Here is a 19,503-nt window from a genome sequence, read left to right on the forward strand (position 1 = left end):
TTATTTATGAAAATAAAACACATTATTTGTGAATATTTTTTAAGCCTATGGATAAAATCTTCATAAAACTAGTCAGAACTATGGAGAACATGTTAGTCAGACATATTTGGGAAACTATTTTTTTTTCAATATTTAGACCAATCCCGATCAAAATTAACACAAAATAAATAAGATGAAATTATTGCCTTCTTTAAGTATTTACCACTAAGAAATTTATTTATTTATCAAGTTCAATTACGTTTTAACGCGTATTACACCTAAACAAACTTGTATTCCTTGTGAAAATATTATCTATTATCAATTATTATAAAATTCTGGTTGGGATCAGTTTAATTTCGATCGGGATCGGCTAAAATTTGTAAAAATAATTTCTCTAAAATTTCGCAATTTCGTTTCAATTTTTTTTTCAAATATGATTGTCTAACATATCCTTTGTAACTGTGACTTGTTTTTTGAATATATTATCCATGTGTTTTGAAGATATTCACAAATAATGTACTTTTTCAAAAAAAAAAAAATTTAGTAAAAGAATTAAAATGTCTATCTGGCTTTCCTTCACATATTTTATGAGATATTTACATTATGCATTCATTAACATCAAATTTTAAACTATAAAGCATCTTATTTGCAAATAAAACATTTTTTTTTTCATTTTCTATGAAAAATTGGAGAAAATTCTTATAAAATAATTAAGAGCTAGGCCTTTCAATGCTGAAACCATGACTTAAGGAAGCTCTAAACACTGCACACTAAAGAGTTCTATTCGTAGGGTATTTTTATTGAGTGATTTGCCCTTAGAAGAAAAATAGTATAAATGGGAATCTACAGTTAATGACACAATTTCTTATGAATTAAAGTATTCTTAATGTTATGTTAGACCAAGATTAAGTAATTGAATACATTATTTTCATTAATTTTCCTGATGCTAGTAAACAACAGTGATTTCTGTTCATAAATAGTTCATTGTCTTTGAACATTTTTTTCTGAAGAAATAAGGCAGGTACCCTATGTTGAAAATGAACTTGATACACTGAATATGTGCACCTTTATATGATATATTTTTCTCAAAGCCCAAAAAGCATTTTTCATTAGTGTTTAGAGCTTCCTTAACATGGATTTCTTAAGACCAATGGAATAAAATTTTGGTGTGGCATTCCTCCTTAAGAAAGTAATTATGGGTCCAGTTCCTAATGAATAGAAAGCCTCATTTGCATTTTGTATAAACAAGAGCATAAATTATCGATATAAAATTTTATTCAGAAGATAAATATCATCAATGTTCATTTTTGCATACTTAAACATACATCAATAAAAAGAATTGTTATTACTTTAAAAATATATAACTATATAAATCAATACTAAAAAAGTCTAACATTTCCAATGTTTTACTGAGCGTTCATAAAAAAAATGATGTTTGACTGCAGAGTGAGATATTGGACATTGGACTGCTTATGTCACAATGTTGGCAGGATCAGCTAAATCTTATTTTCATCTGTTGGTAAGCGACAGTAACAGAATTGACCAAGTTTAACGCAGTGCAGGTAAAGGAAATTAACATCATAGAAGCCAGCACGAGTACAGTCATAACTGAGGTAATGTGTAGTAGGCCTCTCGGAGCAAATAGAGAATAAGTATCAGCTGTCAACATGCAGTAGACCTGAAACAAAGTGAGAAAAATTATTACATCACTTATGTCAGCTAAAGGTACTGTGAGCAATTTCACAAAATAATAAGGTTATAACCCTGCTGCAATTCTTTTATTTAGAATGTGTAAATGTGACCTTGAACTTACCAAAATGACTTTGGTTAAAAAATGACAGATCTTTGGACATGAGTAATCTAAGAGTGAAATATGGACATCCAATTTTTCTCCATTAATACAAAATAATAGACTTGCATTTTTTTTCTGCCAGAGACCTTGAACTTGTCACAATGACCCTCAGGTCAAAAAAAATTTTTGTAGCAAATTAAAGCTCAGTAACAAAGTTATTGACTAGACAAGAATGTTATCTCTTATCTGCCAGTGACTTTGAACTTGCCAGAATGACCTTGGTCAAAGTCAAGACAAACTTCCAGGTCATAAACAATCTTTGTAGCAAGTAAGAGCTTCCAATGATTCTCCATTACAAAGTTACAGCCTACACAAGTGTTTTATACCTTTTTAAGCCAGTGACCTTGAACTTGCCAGAATTGCCATGGGCCAAGGTCATGACACACTCTCAGGTCTTCAATAATCTTTGTACCAAGAATGAGCATCAATGATTCTCCATTGCAAACTGATATCCTGGACAAGAAGTTTATATCTTTTCTGTCAGTGACCTTGAATTTTGACAGACTGTTTGATGGGATCCTGCCAATCAAGTCGGGTTCATCAGGACATTTGAGCAATATAAGCCTTAAAGATTCAACAAACTTTCATAAAATAATTATCGTTAATATTAATAAATTAGTTTAAAACTATACTAAACATAACTATTTACATCATATTGAAACACTGTACTGAACAAAAGTAGTTTTGACCTCGACTTGTTAATAACAGCTGTGGCTAAAAATAGTGATTGGGTCATGTGGGGATTTTTTCTTTACACAGCAATGACTGTTTACAATCTAACATATAAGAAAGGATAAGATAGGCTAAGATCCCTTTTTGGCCCCTGGTTTGGGGTGTCTTTTAGAATGTTGCAACAGTTTTTCAGTTAAAAACCTGATGTCACCCCTGCCATAAATTGAGTATTGTTTCTAAGTTATGGGATACACAGAGGCCACAGGAAGGTTAGGAAATATGTCAGTTTCCGAATTTTCTCATTTTATGCAAATTTTCATTGATTTTACAGCACATTTTGGTTCAGAAAACATAGAGCACAAGCTTGCCTATCTACCAAATTTATATATTTCATACACTAGTATCAGATGAATCTTATGTATAAAAATCTCAGATAGGCAGCCTTGTGCTCTATATTTCCCAAAGTGAAAAGTATCTCAAATTTGACGAAATGCGACCAGAATTGAGGAAATTCTGGAAAATAACCTACTTCTACACCCTCTTGTGGCCTCCATGTAAGCTTTGAATCAAAATTAGTGCTGGTTTTAAAACAAGCATTATTTTTAATTCTTACCTACAAACTATCACAATTTTAACTGTGTTCTGATTTTTACATCAAATAAGGGGCCAGATTCGGCCGTTACCATACCTTGTCCTTTCTTTGAAAGTTTTTAGATTATTTATTTGAAGGACTGAAATGGGGGTTCAACAGTTATTTTATCAATACGACCGATTGGTCTTTTACACGACTGGACCACTCATTTACTAGACTGGGTCAAACATGCCTTAGTGTCAAACCCTGTTGAACTAGCCGGAATGACCTTGGGTCAAGATCTTGACACACCAACAGGTCATAAACATTCTTTGTACCAAGTTTGAGCTTCCAATGACCAACAAGTTGGCACCGATAGACTGACAAGGTGATTCTTATATATTCCCCCAACCTTTATTGTGGGGGTAGAAGACCAGCATGATGAATATAAGACAGAACATTCAGGATCTAAATGAAAAATGGGGACTCCTGATACACGTATCAGAGTGGAAGGAGATGCTCAATACAAAAATGCCACCTTCAGTGCCATTGGGAAAACCCAATTCTAAGGTGCTACCCAAGTGACATATACTGTGTTCTTAGAGGAAGAATATTGTAGCAGTGTTCTATGGAAATAAATTTTGTAAGAAAGGTGAAAGCTGAGAAATAAAGGAAAGGAAGTTACCTGCCCAGCCATGAGGACTGCACTGTCACCATTCCTCCAAAGACAATGATTGTGGATGAGAAGAGATGGGCTGCAGAAAGTGAAAGTGAGCTGCAAAGTGATGACCATCCACTAGTCATCTTCTATTTCACCAGTGATGGTTAAGGTGCCACTCTATACGGATTATCTGAAAAACAAGGAAATTTCATTGAAAACCTAAAAGACTTGCTGCAATTCTTTGATTCTCAAAGAAAACAGACAGCTATGGCTTAATTAGCAGCCACACATTTCTGAGAAGAATAAAAGAATCCACACAAAGAAAACTTGCTGTTGACCTAAAGCTTCAATGCAAAACAGAGTAAAAAAAAAAATATCAGTACTATTAGCACTATTCCATGAGATTTACCTTTGATTACCGTATATACTCGCCTATAAGTCGGTCCGCCTATAAGTCGGTTGTATGTTTTTAGATTATTTTGGAGGGATTTGCCAATGACCCGCTTATAAGTCGGTACAACATTTTGCCAGAATCAGTTGACAGTTTCAAATCAATGCTCTAATGTTTTAACCGGGTTTCGATTAATATTTTTAGAAATGACGCCGATATTCATTTTTAAATCATTAAGAAAAATACATGATGCACAATTAAGATAAAAATAAAGTTATTAAAATAAGTAAATACTTGTACTTTATGTATAATCTTAGAATACATAAATGATATAATATATCCAGACTTTGTTCAACCATAATCATGGGACATGTTTATAAAATACTACATTTCACCGTCCAGAAAAATACTAATCTTTTTATGACTCGCCTATAAGTCGGACATAGAGTTTTGGACCAAAATTTATCTCCCAAAAAACCGACTTATAGGCGAGTATATACGGTAAGTGGGCCATGTCTTCTACCATCAATTCAATCATAAGCTGCTACCAGAAACAGTGTGGAAAGTCCTGTCAACTTACCGGTAATTCCTTTTCCTGTTGATGACTGAAAAGCAATGAGTAGAAATTTCAGTGTTGCCTAGTGACTATGAATTAAACATGACAGAAGAAAATGTTTGTTAGAAGATTATTGACTTGACTTTTAAGTCCAAATAATCTTGCTAGCTAAAATTAAAAGACTGTTCCAAGGAACACATGTGTCGCCTGATGAACAGCATCATTATTTAAGATTAAAAGAAAATCTAAGGGTGGTCAAATATTATTTGATACAAGCATTATGAGGGTTGTTAAGAGATTATTAGTACATAGTGTTTATTTTTCTTTCCAAGTAATGCCTTTTGGTGAAAAATGGCATATACGTTTGACAAACACTAAGAATTAATAAAAGCAACAAATATTTTACAAATATTTTATTTCTTCTTTTCAATGGTATATTAATGGGTAAATAGAAGGGGTACCCGGTGCCGTCACGAAATCATATATTGAAATATGTTATACCTATGTTCCAACTCCCAGTGGACCCATATACAGCAAGAGCGAAAATAATTCAAAATATATATCGGTATTTATTTTTTCAATTTCATTTCAATTCATTTTGTGCAAGCTTCTTAGAATTTCAATCAGAAATACGGAGATCATAAAAAAATCTAAGCTTGGTATAGATATCTGAATACATCAATAAAATAGATTTTGATGTCAACACGACACAGCAAGCATACCTAGAATTTTACGTAGCTCTGTGGAGAACTCTTTTCCAGACTAAAAGATCTTCTAAAACAATAACAACTAGTGCTAACTGTAACGGGAACTGTTTCAGATGTTCCCCAAACACTTCCCCATTCTCTTATGGGCCCCATTCATTACAGGCTTCATTTCATTATGCAATTCTTTTGTTTAATAAATCTATACTTTATTTTCAGTAGTATTTATTCGAAAAACAACACTGGTATAGTTATTCGAGTATTAACCAATTGGATTTCAGCGCATGCTAGGCCTGAGTATCGCAAACTACCTAACGATACGATACATATCATGATACGGTCATGTGATATACAACATGTACCATGATACAGCTGTCACCAATTGAATTAAGCTTTATCTAAACATATAATTCTTTGCTAACTCCACAGTTATAGAAAATATACAAAGAATATCTTGATAACCCTTATCAAAGTTAATAAAAGGTGGATTTATAGTCTTGATATTGTATTTTTTCTTTGCTACCTTTTTTAGCCATTTTAAAACATTAAAATTTGTTAGGTTTAATGTAGAAGTTACAAACAAAACAATGAAAATTATCTTCTACTGTATCACAATACATACATGGCAATACAATACGCGTATCGTCAGCCCTTGCGATCAATACGATCGATGTATTGCTGTATCGTTACACCTCTAGCGCATGCACATGCCCGTATTTTCTAAATATTTCATATTCCTTCCTCGTGAAGAGACTCACAATATATAGCTATGTAAGAAATCTAAAGATTTTCATTGAAAACTATGAGAGGTACAGCCATATAAGTATTAGCAAATCAGAATCCATGTTCTTGCATTCAATTTTCATAGTAGCACAATGTAGGAACCCATTACACCTATCTATATTCTGAATTCCATCCAGTTTTGTTAAAAACTAAGAAAGTTACTACTGTAACAGCCATTTAAAGTTTAAGCCAATCAAATTGCAGCACACTTGCATGAGCATGTTTTCACAATATCTCATACATTATATCAAAATGTAGAGCCTTGTTGTGTATGACTATGTTTTAAATTTCAAAGCATTTCATCAAAAAACACAAAGGTTACATGTATTGAGATTTTTTGTGTCAGTCAAACAGAGCAAAGCACACATGCATGCACAAGCTTTCTTGCTAATTCAACCACCTCTTCTTGTCTACACCACTAATATAAGTCTATACAATGAAGTTCAAAGCATATCATAAAAAAACAGGAAGGTTAATGGTGTTTCAATTGCTTCAGTAATTTCACTCCTTGCACGCGCACGCATGTGCATGTAAGTGTGGGTAAAATGACCTTCCTTCTGCACATCTACACAACATGCCTGTTAACCCTAAAAAGGTTTCATCTCAATCAGTTGATTAGTTTCTGTGATGACAGAGAAAGAAGCATTAAAGCTTCCAGACTGTCTCAACATGGTAAAGATCTATGGCTGGCATGAGATGAAAATGAAGAAGCAATGCTGCTTTAGGTCAATAGACATATGCAAGTTTATAATTCCATTGGGACATGTCTAATTATCCTATCAATTAGAAATTTTGCATAGCTGTTTTATTTGTTCTTGTTAAAATGTTGACAAATTTTCATGAATTTATGTCTTTCTTTTATGGAGTAAAAGTAAATGTCTCATTAATTTGGAAATAGCCCTTATATAGCAAAGAAAAAAAAAATCCACAAATAGTAAGAACAATACAGAATAGCATTTATCATATAAAATCTGACAATAGATATATGATTCCCCACCCTTCAAAGCTAAAGTGAATTATAAAATTGAAATTAACAAGAAGTCTGTGAGCCAATGTTCACTAGTAATACCCCTGCTTTGATGTGAATATACATTCTGATGTGAATATACACAAGTTCAGTTATGGACAGACACAAGGGTGAACAAGAAGTTGACATCGGATTCGTACAAAAATGAATCCCACCATATGACATGCCTAAACAAAGAATGTGCTAAAATTTCAAGCATCTGCAATCAGTAGTTGCTGAGAAAATTGGGACCAAAATTTGTTACGTATGGTACGGACAGACACACGGATAAACAGGAAGTTGACATCAGATTCGTACAAAAATGAATCCCAACATATGACATGCCTAAACAAAGAGTGTGCTAAAATTTCAAGCATCTGCAATCAGTAGTTGCTGAGAAAACTGCAACCAAAATTTGTTATGTATGGTACGGACAGATGCACGGATAAACAAGAAGTTGACATTGGATTCATACAAATATAAATCCTACCATATGGCATGCCTAAACAAAGAATGTGCTAAAATTTCAAACATCTGCAATTAGTAGTTGCTGAGAAAACTGCAACCAAAATTTGTTATGTATGGTACAGATGCACGGATAAACAGGAAGTTGAAATCAGATTCGTACAAAAATGAATCCCACCATATGGCATACCTCAACAAAGTGTGTGCTAAAATTTCAAACATCTGCAATTAGTAGTTGCTGAGAAAACTGCAACCAAAATTTGTTATGTATGGTACAGACAGATGCACGGATAAACAGGAAGTTGAAATCAGATTCGTACAAAAATGAATCCCACCATATGGCATACCTCAACAAAGTGTGTGCTAAAATTTCAAGCATCTGCGATGAGTAGTTGCTGAGAAAACTGTGACGAAATATTTGTTACGGACAGACAGACAGACACACAGACAGACAGACACACTAGGGTAAAACAGTATACCCCCCTCTCCTTCGGAGTGGGGGTATAATTAAAATAATTATTTTTAATAAATATATCTTTATCCCAGATGTCTTCCAAAAGAGATTTCAGTCTCTCTTCAGTCTGTATCGATACTTTTGGTATACCCATCCTGATGTCTTTTCATTGTATTTAAATTTCAGTTTGTGTGGTTATATTGCATACAGTTTCAAAGTACAGTGTCATGAGCTCATATACAGTAACATGTGATATAAATGCTAATTATCAAAATCCTGCCTCTCAAAATCAAAAAAAAAAAATAATAATAATAATAATAATAATAATTCATTCAACCGCCAGAGTGATTTTATAAAGCCAAAGGTCAAGGTCAACTGAATTGTAATGTAACGAACTCACTTGCATTGAACTCTCTTTGTTTGAAAAATCAGTTTGTTTGAAATGAATTTGGTTTCTCCTAAAATGCTGGTGCAGTTTCTTTGCAATAAATACTCGTTTAGATTGAAATCGGTTAACTTGAAAAACTCTGTTAATTTGAAGTGATTTTGGGGTCCACTGAACACAAAGCTTATAGCAGTTTTGATAACGGGTACATTGAAGTTGCCAATTGCGACGAGTGGACTCGGGTGACTGACTATATACGACTAGCACGTGTTAATTTTTCAAAGGTGATTTGATGTTGGTGGACCTGTACAAATTTAATTATGTGTTGTATAGATAAAACAATAATCATTGAGCATTTCTCACCGGAACATATTAGTCGCCATTTTTATTTTCTAACTATGGCATTTAGACTGACATGGATAAAATATGCAGGGGTGTCATGTGTAAATTGGTGTGTGGAGAATAGGGCTGTGTATTGACCAAAATATTTCGATAAGATATTTTATAAAGCAATACTTTTTTCGTGTATAAATAGTCTTGATAGTTTTCTAACACAAATCAAAAAAAAAAAAAAAAATAAAACAGTAAAAAAAATTTAGGACTTTTTTGAAAAATAGAGATAAGTACATTTCTGAAACACTGCATGTAATGTTATGTAAAAATATGAATTCTCACATGTATATTTTTTTTTACTGTACAGTCAAGCCTCGTTACCTTGAACTTGAAGGGACCGAGAAAAAACTTCGAGATATCTGAGGATTCGAGATATCGAGGGTAAAATATTTAAAGAATAAGTGGTTGGGACAGCAAATCACTTTGACATATCCATGGTATTCAAGATTAATAGAATCATTCATTACTACGAGTGTGGGATAGTGAAATTCCACCAAGGGGACAAGATTCACGGTCTAGGACGAGGCTTTGCCGAGTCCTAGACCGTGAAACTTGGCCCCGAGGTGGAATTTCACTATTCCCACACGAGTATGTAATGAATGATTTTTTTTCTCGCATTATTTTATCCAAAATAACGGCCTTCAATGACGTCGCCATAATAGGGCTAAAAATATATTCTTTTAATTTTCCATCTAATTAAAAATCTAAATACACCATCGGAGAGAGCGTACCTGAAAATGGTTTACACATAGTGTAAACTGATAAAATGAATTTCAGTCCATGTAAATTAATTAGATAGATAAAAACTGGGAATAAAAAAACTTATCTATCCGATAGCGTACACATTCATTCAAGAAGAATCCTTCCGCGATCTAAAAATAGTGCCATTTAAAAAGTGAAAATACGACAATATTTTGAATGAAAATAAGTTTATCTTAATAAGTTAAATGACAACATTTTAAGTATATGTAATATTTTTTTAACATTGTTACAATTTCTTTATATAAAGACGGAATGTTTACGTTATCGTTCGCGGCGTAGTAATACACAGTGTAAGACAGAAAAATCTCACACTGCTGTCTCACACCAGACAAGTCAATCTCACACTGGTAATTATGCGAGAAATCAGTGTTCCAGATAACGAAGTTCAACTGTATCTACATTTTTTATGTAATTCATAGCACACAGATATAATGAAATTCGGTTAATTTGAAATAAATCTCAAAGTCCCTTAAATTTCAATGTAAACGAGTTTGACTGTATATGGTATTTTACAAAAGCAAAAGTGCCAAGCAATGCAAGTGCAAAGTATCAAATCCATTCCTCTTACAGTTCTCAGGATCTAGGGTATGACAGACAGACAGACACCATGTAAAGTGATCTCTAAGTGTCGCTTTTACCAAAATTTTTTTTTCATAATTTGTTTTCTTACCTCTCTGAAGAGCATGACAAAGGTTACATAGGTGATAGGTAGAAATACATGCATTAGATGTATTGGTATAATCCTTTTAGTGAGTAGATTGCATCATGCATTGTTTACCTGCCATTGCTGATCTTTAACAAGGGAGACTTCTCCTGAAATAAGAAAAATTCAAAAGTGAAATTACCTGTTACTCTTAAAGGGACATAGACACAGATTCGACATTTTGAAATATTTTCTCAAATTGTCTGTATTATATCATGACATATATGTGGCTATAGCATTTCACATGGAAATATAATAAAAAACTTATTTTATCTGTGAATTATTGAAACTATGAATTTCGGGATGCGTTTGATTGACATATCACATAAGGATGAAGTTTACTTTGTGAAAGTGCAAGGATGTGTCAATCAAATGCATCCCTAAATTCGTAGTTTCAATAATTTCCAGGTAAAATAAGTTTTTTTATGATATTTCCCTGTGAAATACTATAGCCACACATATGTCATGATCTAGTCGAAAATTTGAGAAAATATTAACTTCAAATCTGAGTCTATGCCCCTTTAAAGTTCATACACAAGGAAATAATTTCACTACATTTTACTATAAAGCCTTGATTAAATTAATCAATTAATATGACCCTCACTAGATAAAAGATGAACTTCAAGAAAAAATGAATGATGCTTGGACAAAAATTTGAGATAAGAAATAAAATATATTCCTTATGCAGCTTTTAATAGAAAAAATTGATATTATTGATAGGTAAGATACCTTCAATCATGTGGATTTCACATGCTGATAAACAGTTTACACACCATCCAGGAAGTTGCATCATGAACACCTAAATAAAGAGTATTCCTTAAATTCATTGATTGCCCACAAGTATAATATTCCTAATATTTGAGTCAAAAATAAATACTGTAGGCCTAAAATGAGAAACCGAAAAAGAAAACCTGAAAAAAAATTCTCTTTCTACAAACAACAACAACTGACTAAGTTCATTTTGATTTGCTATTCCTGGCTCTAAGCTAAGCATGGCATAACAAGGGTCTACTGGAAAGAAAGGGTAAATTATTCATATGGTAAAAAATTAACAAATCAAACTTTGTAAATAAATACCCAAGCATTTGGTTTTGTCTTTGATTTCGACAAAATGTTATTGATCTCCAAAAATTTCTGTTTATGTGTGCTGAGCCACAGTAAAATTTTAAATGTTGTAGAACTGTACATGTGTATCCATATCTAGATTCAGTAAGAAATTTCTAGTCATTTGACAAGTTAATTTCAAAGTTATACCAAAGTTTGATTAACAATGTTATGGTTAATAAAATATTATCCAATTTATGCTTATAATTATATTATCAAAGTGCAATTTGTCAAAGTAAAAGAACAAGTGGCCATGGGCAACAATGCTCACCAGAGTCACTATGGCCTTGCTGTTCTACTTTTCTTTTTACTACACATGATGATGTATATTTATTCATATGTAAAAATTTGATTGTCCATTGTGGCCCCACCCTACCCTGGGGGGTCATGATTTAAACAAACCTGAATGTACACTAAGTAATGAAGCTTTCAGAGAATTTTCATTATCTGGCCCACAGTAATGAAGCTTTAAAATTCACAGAAATTTCATTTTCTGGTCCACTGATTCTTGAGAAGAAATTTTTTTAAAGATGCCATTAAATTTACAACAATTCTTAATTATTTCCCCTTGAAAGAGGGTGTAGCCCTTCATATGAACAAACTTGAATTTCCTTTACCCAAGGATGCTCTGTGGCAAGTTTGGTTTAAATTGGCAAAGTGGTTCTGGAGAAAAAGATGAAAATGTGAAAAGTTTATGTGGCCGCCTCCAACAACAACAGTGACAGACAACAGACAAATTTTGATCAGAAAACCTCTCTTAAGCCTTTGGCTCAGGTGCGCTAACATAAAAGATGGAGAAATAAAATTTATTGTTAATGACAGTTTCACTTATGTATTTTAAAACTCTTTCTCAAATACCATGGATATGTCTAAGTGCTCAAGTTCAGTGAGTTTATGAACTTTACCCTCTATTCTTGAAACCTCAATTATCTGTTTCTCAAAGGGTTTTTTTTTTTCAGTCCCATCTATTGCCATAATAGGCTTATCTCCAGGGGGTCCTCATGACTAGCAATTACATAAGCAATAAGGTTTTTGGATATAAATATATTAAAATAAATAAAACTGAATAATTAAATGACAAGATATGCATTCGACATTGGGTGACACAATTAGGGAAAATATTCTGGCATGTTACCCTCGAAGTAAGTGATGTGAAATTTACTTGTCTGAACATAACTTTTACTTGTATGAAAATATTTCATAAAAGACCTATTTAACAATTTGAAAAAATATTGTTACAGTACATTACAATAGTCTATAATACATTCATGGAGTCTGTTTTTGAGATTTCGAGTGGACACATCTATTGCAAATTACTAAACTGTATCATCCTATCCTAAAGTAGATGTAAATCATGTTATATAATTACATGTATGAAAGAAAAATAGTAACAACAAGAAATAGCTGACTATATGACTTCAAATTTTTCTTTGCCTTCTTTTGCTTATCCTTTGTAGCCTAAATTGTCTTTTGCTAAAGCTCTCCTGCCAGATAATAAAAACCCAAATTTCCTTCAGTAAAAGTACACATTTCAAAGTTACTGTAGTTCTAAGTAGTCAACTTCATGGTACTTAAAATATTAAAATTAAAATTGTGACAAATGCCTGAAAAACATCAGATATTTCAAACAAGTTTCATAGTAACATTGTTCCTGATCAAGTTTGACAACCAGGGCCATCATTATTACAAGCAGGATCAACATTTAACTATTTACAACCACATGCATGGCATGTTTTCATTTTGAACCTCCAATAAAAAGTTGACAACAAATTTTAATTCTTTAAGTTTTCATGCTCAGCTATAAAAAATTCTTCCTAGAAAAATATCCCTTGTCAAATCGGACAAGTGGTCAGCAATTATCACTTGTTCATGAAAAATTTTACTGGTACATGTACTGGACAAGTGGATGAGCGTACAATGTCGAGCCCTGGAACTATGCCCCATTTTTTGTTTACATTTGCTTAGCAACCAACAGCATTAAATCTCGAACCCGAGCTATTATAATATGTAGCATAAAAGCACATGAGGATGATCAAGAGGGTGTTACAACTGTTTCTGTTTTGTTGTATTTGTTTCTGGCATTTGTTATTAACTGTTTCTGATGTGATGTGAATTCTTCATGGTATATATAGTGAAACTATATTTGTGATAAAAACATGATAAAAAAAATTATTAAAAAATGTATTTCAAAAATGTAATTACTAAATGATACTAGTAGTATAAAAAATCATTTTTAAGCATTTCAGTGTAGATTATAAACATCGCACCTAATGGGTCCTAGAAAAAACTTTGTGATATCCTACAATTCAAGATACTGAAGTTAAAATATGTACTTGAAGCATAGCATAAATTTTCCATCTTTAACGCTCAGTTATACCTTGATAAATATTGCTAATGAGAGGAGGAGTGCAATTAATATTTCTATCTTCATGATAACACAAATCTAAATAAGTCAGTTAATTTTATAGCTAATTTAGCCTTCATTAAGTTCAACAAATTTCTTTAAATCTGTTCAGAATCAGACAAGTAAAAAATATTTATGCATTCGGACACAGGGTTTAACATTTATAAGGCATGTCTGATCGACACTGACTAGTAAAAGTTTGGTCCTGTCTTAAAATTGAGTGTACGTCTGACATGTAAATATAACAAGTGTGCAGCATGTATGTTTTATTCATCTGCTCTCATGTACACACAGGATTCGAAATACCCCAAACTGTAGGGGTCTACAAATACAGTCATGACTTTAATGATTTTGGGTTAAAATCAAAAACAAGTAATTGTAATTGGAAGTATTCTATCAATACTAATATGTCAAGTTTCATCTACCAATATAATGCTACGACATTGACGAGAAAATACCATGCGTTTTCTACATGGGCATTTCTTCAATCAATTTGTTTATGTACCAGTATAAATTTATAAGAATCTTCTTGGGTTTTAATGTGATGAAGGAGGGTGCATTTAGTCACCAGGATGTTGTAACACGGTCTTAAAACTCTTTAATAGCTTTGGGGCATGAACTACTTTTAAATTAGTTAAATAACCTAACTGCGTCTCCAGACGAGCTCTCACCACACCTCTCTTAAACCGGGTCTGAAACACATTATTATTTTAATGATTAGAAAATTCTATCTACAACTACTTCCTCTTCCAGATGACTCCAGTCTATTGCAGTGCAAACAAAAAATGAGTTTTTATATTTTTTGGTTTTGGTGTTTGGTATCTCCACTGCTTTACTGTTGTTACAAGGATTACAGCAAGTTAAACTATGAATTAAATTTTTTATTTTATACATACATGTGTACCATGCATGTTCATGACTTGTTGGTTGTCAAATGTGTGGATATGTCATGCGAGGAACAGACGTAACTGTGCAAGGTAAAATACCATTAGTCGTGAAGCGCGGGTTTGTGACATTCGGAATACAGATGTATTTCTGCTGTTTGAGTAACCATACACCACTTTGTGTGCGGTTAGGCATGGATAAGTATGATTACTTCACATTGTGCTGAATAATTACCAATCAATTATCAAGTTTACCTGAACTGATCTTCTTTGTTAATCATTCAAGAAGTAACTGTTTGGTCACAAATTAACTGAGTGTTGTATATAGCCCTAAAACTTTTATAACTTTGAGTGCAATTGCGCAGAGAAAGACACATTTTCAAGAGAAATTTTTTCATGAACATGATGAATTGTTTTCAGACGAGCTAAAAGTTGAAAATTATCACTGCACGAAAGTGCGATTTTCTGCACATCTTGAGAAAAAAGCTAATTAAAGAAATAAGTTTCATTTAGTAATTAAATAAAACTACTTCAGGTAGGTAAATAAAGCTATGTAGGTAATTCAAGCTACGTAGCTAAAACTAGTGATTGTACCAGCTAAATGACTGTGTATCAGTGTATCGTCCAAGTGTAGAATTGTAGATATCTTTTCACTAAAACTTTGAATTTGATAGATTTGAACTTAGGCGACTAACCGTATGTTTCTTACACATTCTTCTAATACTTCCACAACAAAACACTCGCCGCAACCATTCTTATTAGTCATCCTAAGCTTCCTCAGTCCTCGGTCGGAGCCTGTACTGCCATTTTGGTTGGCTAAATAACCCGACCCACTATTGTTTCGTAAATTGCCAACCCGTTTTTTTTTTTTTTTTTTAAATACAGAACATTTAATTCTAATAAATCAGATCTTATTTCCTCTGGTAATCCATCACATTTTTTCAGACCAGCTGTACAGCATTTGAAGACAGAATAAAAAGATAAATATTTATTTATAATTGCCATGTCGAACCTCGTATTAGTCGATGCTGAAGAAAGAAGGTGATGAGGACGGAAATGCACAATTCATTTATTTTATTGATTAATCCTATTGCAAGTAATTTATGATAGTATCGTCATGATTTTTTCATAAATATGCAATACAGAATTAAAAAGTTTTGAAATTATTGGTAAATAAACATGATAAATGGCAATATTGATAATGTATTTTTTATCACCCTGTACACATACTGAGTTAGATATGGCAAGAAATTGGTACTGCGTTTTTAGGTGATACTTTTGTACCCTAGGGTACACCCTTATGAAATGTATGGACAAAAGGTTACAAAAAGGGTACACTATTAAGTCCTACTGAAATCGAAAGTAGATGTTCCACAGTAGTGTGTAAGAAATAGATACAAAGGTTTAAAAGACTGAAATTTTCTAAGTTAAAATTCCAAATAATTGAGCTGATGCTCAGGGTACAGTGGTTACACAGGGTACACTTGGGTACAGCAGGTTACAACACTGTAAGAAATGGATACAAGGGTAGATTTTCAGAAACGCAGCTGAAGCTCAGGGTACAGTGGTTACAAAGGGTACACTTGGGTACAGCAGGTTACAACACTATAAGAAATGGATACAAAGGTTTAGAGGACTGAAATTTTCTAAGTTAAAATTCCAAATAATTGAGCTGATGCTCAGGGTACATTGGTTACACAGGGTACACTTGGGTACAGCAGGTTACAACACTGTAAGAAATGGATACAAGGGTAGATTTTCAGAAACGCAGCTGAAGCTCAGGGTACAGTGGTTACAAAGGGTACACTTGGGTACAGCAGGTTACGACACTATAAGAAAAGGATACAAGGGTTTAGAAGCTGACATATTCTAAGTTAAAATTCCAAATAATTGAGCCGATGCTCAGGGTACAGTGGTTACACAGGGTACACTTGGGTACAGCAGGTTACAACACTATAAGAAAGGATACAAGGGTTTAGAAGCCGAAATATTCTAAGTTAAAATTCCAAATAATTGAGCCGATGCTCAGGGTACAGTGGTTACAAAGGGTACACTTGGGAACAGCAGGTTACAACACTGTAAGAAATGGATACAAGGGTAGATTTTCAGAAACACAGCTGAAGCTCAGGGTACAGTGGTTACAAAGGGTACACTTGGGTACAGCAGGTTACGACACTATAAGAAAAGGACACAAGGGTTTAGAAGCTGACATATTCTAAGTTAAAATTCCAAATAATTGAGCCGATGCTCAGGGTACAGTGGTTACACGGGGTACACATGGGTACAGCAGGTTACAACACTGTAAGAAATGGATACAAGGGTTTAGAAGCTGAAATTTTCTAAGTTAGATTTTCAGAAACACCGCTGAAGCTTGGGGGTACAGTGGTTACAATGGGTACACATGGGTACAGCAGGTTACAACACTATAAGAAATGGATACAAGGGTTTAGAAGCTGAAATTTTCTAAGTTAAAATTCCAAATAATTGAGCCGATGCTCAGGGTACAGTGGTTACAAAGGGTACACATGGGTACAGCAGGTTACAATACTATAAGAAAGGATACAAGGGTTTAGAAGCTGAAATATTCCAAGTTAAAATTCCAAATAATTGAGCCGATGCTCAGGGTACAGTGGTTACACAGGGTACACTTGGGTACAGCAGGTTACAACACTATAAGAAATGGATACAAAGGTTTAGAGGACTGAAATTTTCTAAGTTAAAATTCCAAATAATTGAGCTGATGCTCAGGGTACAGTGGTTACAAAGGGTACACTTGGGTACAGCAGGTTACAACACTGTAAGAAATGGATACAAGGGTTTAGAAGCTGAAAATTTCTAAGTTAGATTTTCAGAAACACAGCTGAAGCTTAGGGGTACAGTGGTTACAATGGGTACACATGGGTACAGCAGGTTACAACACTATAAGAAATGGATACAAGGGTTTAGAAGCTGAAATTTTCTAAGTTACAATTCCAAATAATTGAGCCGATGCTCAGGGTACAGTGATTACACAGGGTACACTTGGGTACAGCAGGTTACAACACTATAAGAAAAGGATACAAGGGTTTAGAAGCTGAAATATTCCAAGTTAAAATTCCAAATAATTGAGCCGATGCTCAGGGTACAGTGGTTACAAAGGGTACACTTGGGTACAGCAGGTTACAACACTTTAAGAAATGGATACAATGGATTAGAAGACTGAAATTTTCTAAGTTAAAATTCCAAACAATTGAGCTGATGCTCAGGGTACAGTGGTTACACAGGGTACACATGGGTACAGCAGGTTACAACACTATAAGAAATGGATACAAGGGTTTAGAAGCTGAAATTTTCTAAGTTAAAATTCCAAATAATTGAGCCGATGCTCAGGGTACAGTGGTTACACAGGGTACACTTGGGTACAGCAGGTTACAACACTGTAAGAAATGGATACAAGGGTTTAGAAGCTGAAATTTTCTAAGTTAGATTTTCAGAAACACAGCTGAAGCTTGGGGGTACAGTGGTTACAATGGGTACACATGGGTACAGCAGGTTACAACACTATAAGAAATGGATACAAGGGTTTAGAAGCTGAAATTTTCTAAGTTACAATTCCAAATAATTGAGCCGATGCTCAGGGTACAGTGATTACACAGGGTACACTTGGGTACAGCAGGTTACAACACTATAAGAAAAGGATACAAGGGTTTAGAAGCTGAAATATTCCAAGTTAAAATTCCAAATAATTGAGCCGATGCTCAGGGTACAGTGGTTACGAAGGGTACACTTGGGTACAGCAGGTTACAACACTTTAAGAAATGGATACAATGGATTAGAAGACTGAAATTTGTAAGTTAAAATTCCAAACAATTGAGCTGATGCTCAGGGTACAGTGGTTACACAGGGTACACTTGGGTACAGCAGGTTACAACACTATGAGAAAAGGATACAAGGGTTTAGAAGCTGAAATTTTCTAAGTTAGATTTTCATAAACACAGCTAAAGCTTAGGGGTACAGTGGTTACAATGGGTACAGCAGGTTACAATACTATAAGAAAAGGATACAAGGGTTTAGAAGACTGAAATATTCTGTTAGATTTTTCAGAAATACAGCTGATGCTCAGGGTACAGTGGTTACACAGGGTACACTTGGGTACAGCATGTTAGAACTCCGTAAAAAATGGATACAAGACTTAATTTGAGTTTGATTTTCATAAACACAGCTTAAGCTAAGGGGTACAGTGGTTACAATGGGTACAAATGGGCACAGCAGGTTACAACGCTATATTAATATTCATCAATGTTTTGGATTGCTTGGTAATACTTGAAATGGACTGTATAGGAAACAATTTTTTTAAAGCTATTGGGCAAAGAAAAAAAAAAAGAAAAAAAAAAAGAACCAGATTATTTAGTAAGCCATATTGAGAATGTTTGCCGGTATCCATTTATTATGAAAAATTACTAAAAAATTATTGATACCGTTGCCCAGCTCTTGCCACGTGGAGGCCTTCTCATCAAGAGCCATAATTTTGAATGAAAAATTTAAACCCAAACTACCTAGAATTATGCTTTAAAAAAATTGCTCATTGAGTTAAATAAACCAAATGATATCGAAAAATATAATGAATAAAAAAAATTATAAAAAATGAAAAATTTAGAATTAAAAAAATAAAACTGTTTGGTCTATTAAGGCAAAGTGAAATTTAGTTAATTTAAAAAAAATAATTAAAATCCAATTATATTTATAATTTTAAAAAAAAATGTTTGGCCTATTTAATAAAGGAAAGTGAAATATT

At 33.4% G+C, this 19,503-nt stretch overlaps 4 long non-coding RNA genes across 4 annotated transcripts; 2 read left to right on the top strand and 2 right to left on the bottom strand.

The window, feature by feature from the left end:
* Window positions 1-1,236: 1,236 nt before the first annotated feature.
* Window positions 1,237-4,019, bottom strand: LOC133180766 (uncharacterized). Its single transcript, XR_009720374.1, has 2 exons — window positions 3,760-4,019; window positions 1,237-1,657 (listed from the first exon to the last, which is right to left on the bottom strand). It is a non-coding gene; the product is annotated as an uncharacterized LOC133180766 (long non-coding RNA).
* Window positions 4,020-10,412: 6,393 nt separating this feature from the next.
* LOC133180773 (uncharacterized) lies at window positions 10,413-15,562 on the bottom strand. Its single transcript, XR_009720381.1, has 3 exons — window positions 15,425-15,562; window positions 11,067-11,136; window positions 10,413-10,447 (listed from the first exon to the last, which is right to left on the bottom strand). It is a non-coding gene; the product is annotated as an uncharacterized LOC133180773 (long non-coding RNA).
* A 566-nt stretch (window positions 15,563-16,128) lies between these two features.
* On the top strand, window positions 16,129-16,387 carry LOC133180781 (uncharacterized). Its single transcript, XR_009720382.1, has 2 exons — window positions 16,129-16,226; window positions 16,326-16,387. It is a non-coding gene; the product is annotated as an uncharacterized LOC133180781 (long non-coding RNA).
* Window positions 16,388-16,895: 508 nt separating this feature from the next.
* On the top strand, window positions 16,896-18,073 carry LOC133180786 (uncharacterized). Its single transcript, XR_009720385.1, has 3 exons — window positions 16,896-17,019; window positions 17,144-17,267; window positions 17,640-18,073. It is a non-coding gene; the product is annotated as an uncharacterized LOC133180786 (long non-coding RNA).
* Window positions 18,074-19,503: the final 1,430 nt, after the last annotated feature.

Source organism: Saccostrea echinata, unplaced genomic scaffold (genome assembly GCF_033153115.1).
Source record: "Saccostrea echinata isolate AGI-Se365-2 ecotype Australia unplaced genomic scaffold, CSIRO_AGI_Sech_v1 ptg000001l, whole genome shotgun sequence".
Lineage (NCBI taxonomy): Eukaryota > Metazoa > Mollusca > Bivalvia > Ostreida > Ostreidae > Saccostrea > Saccostrea echinata.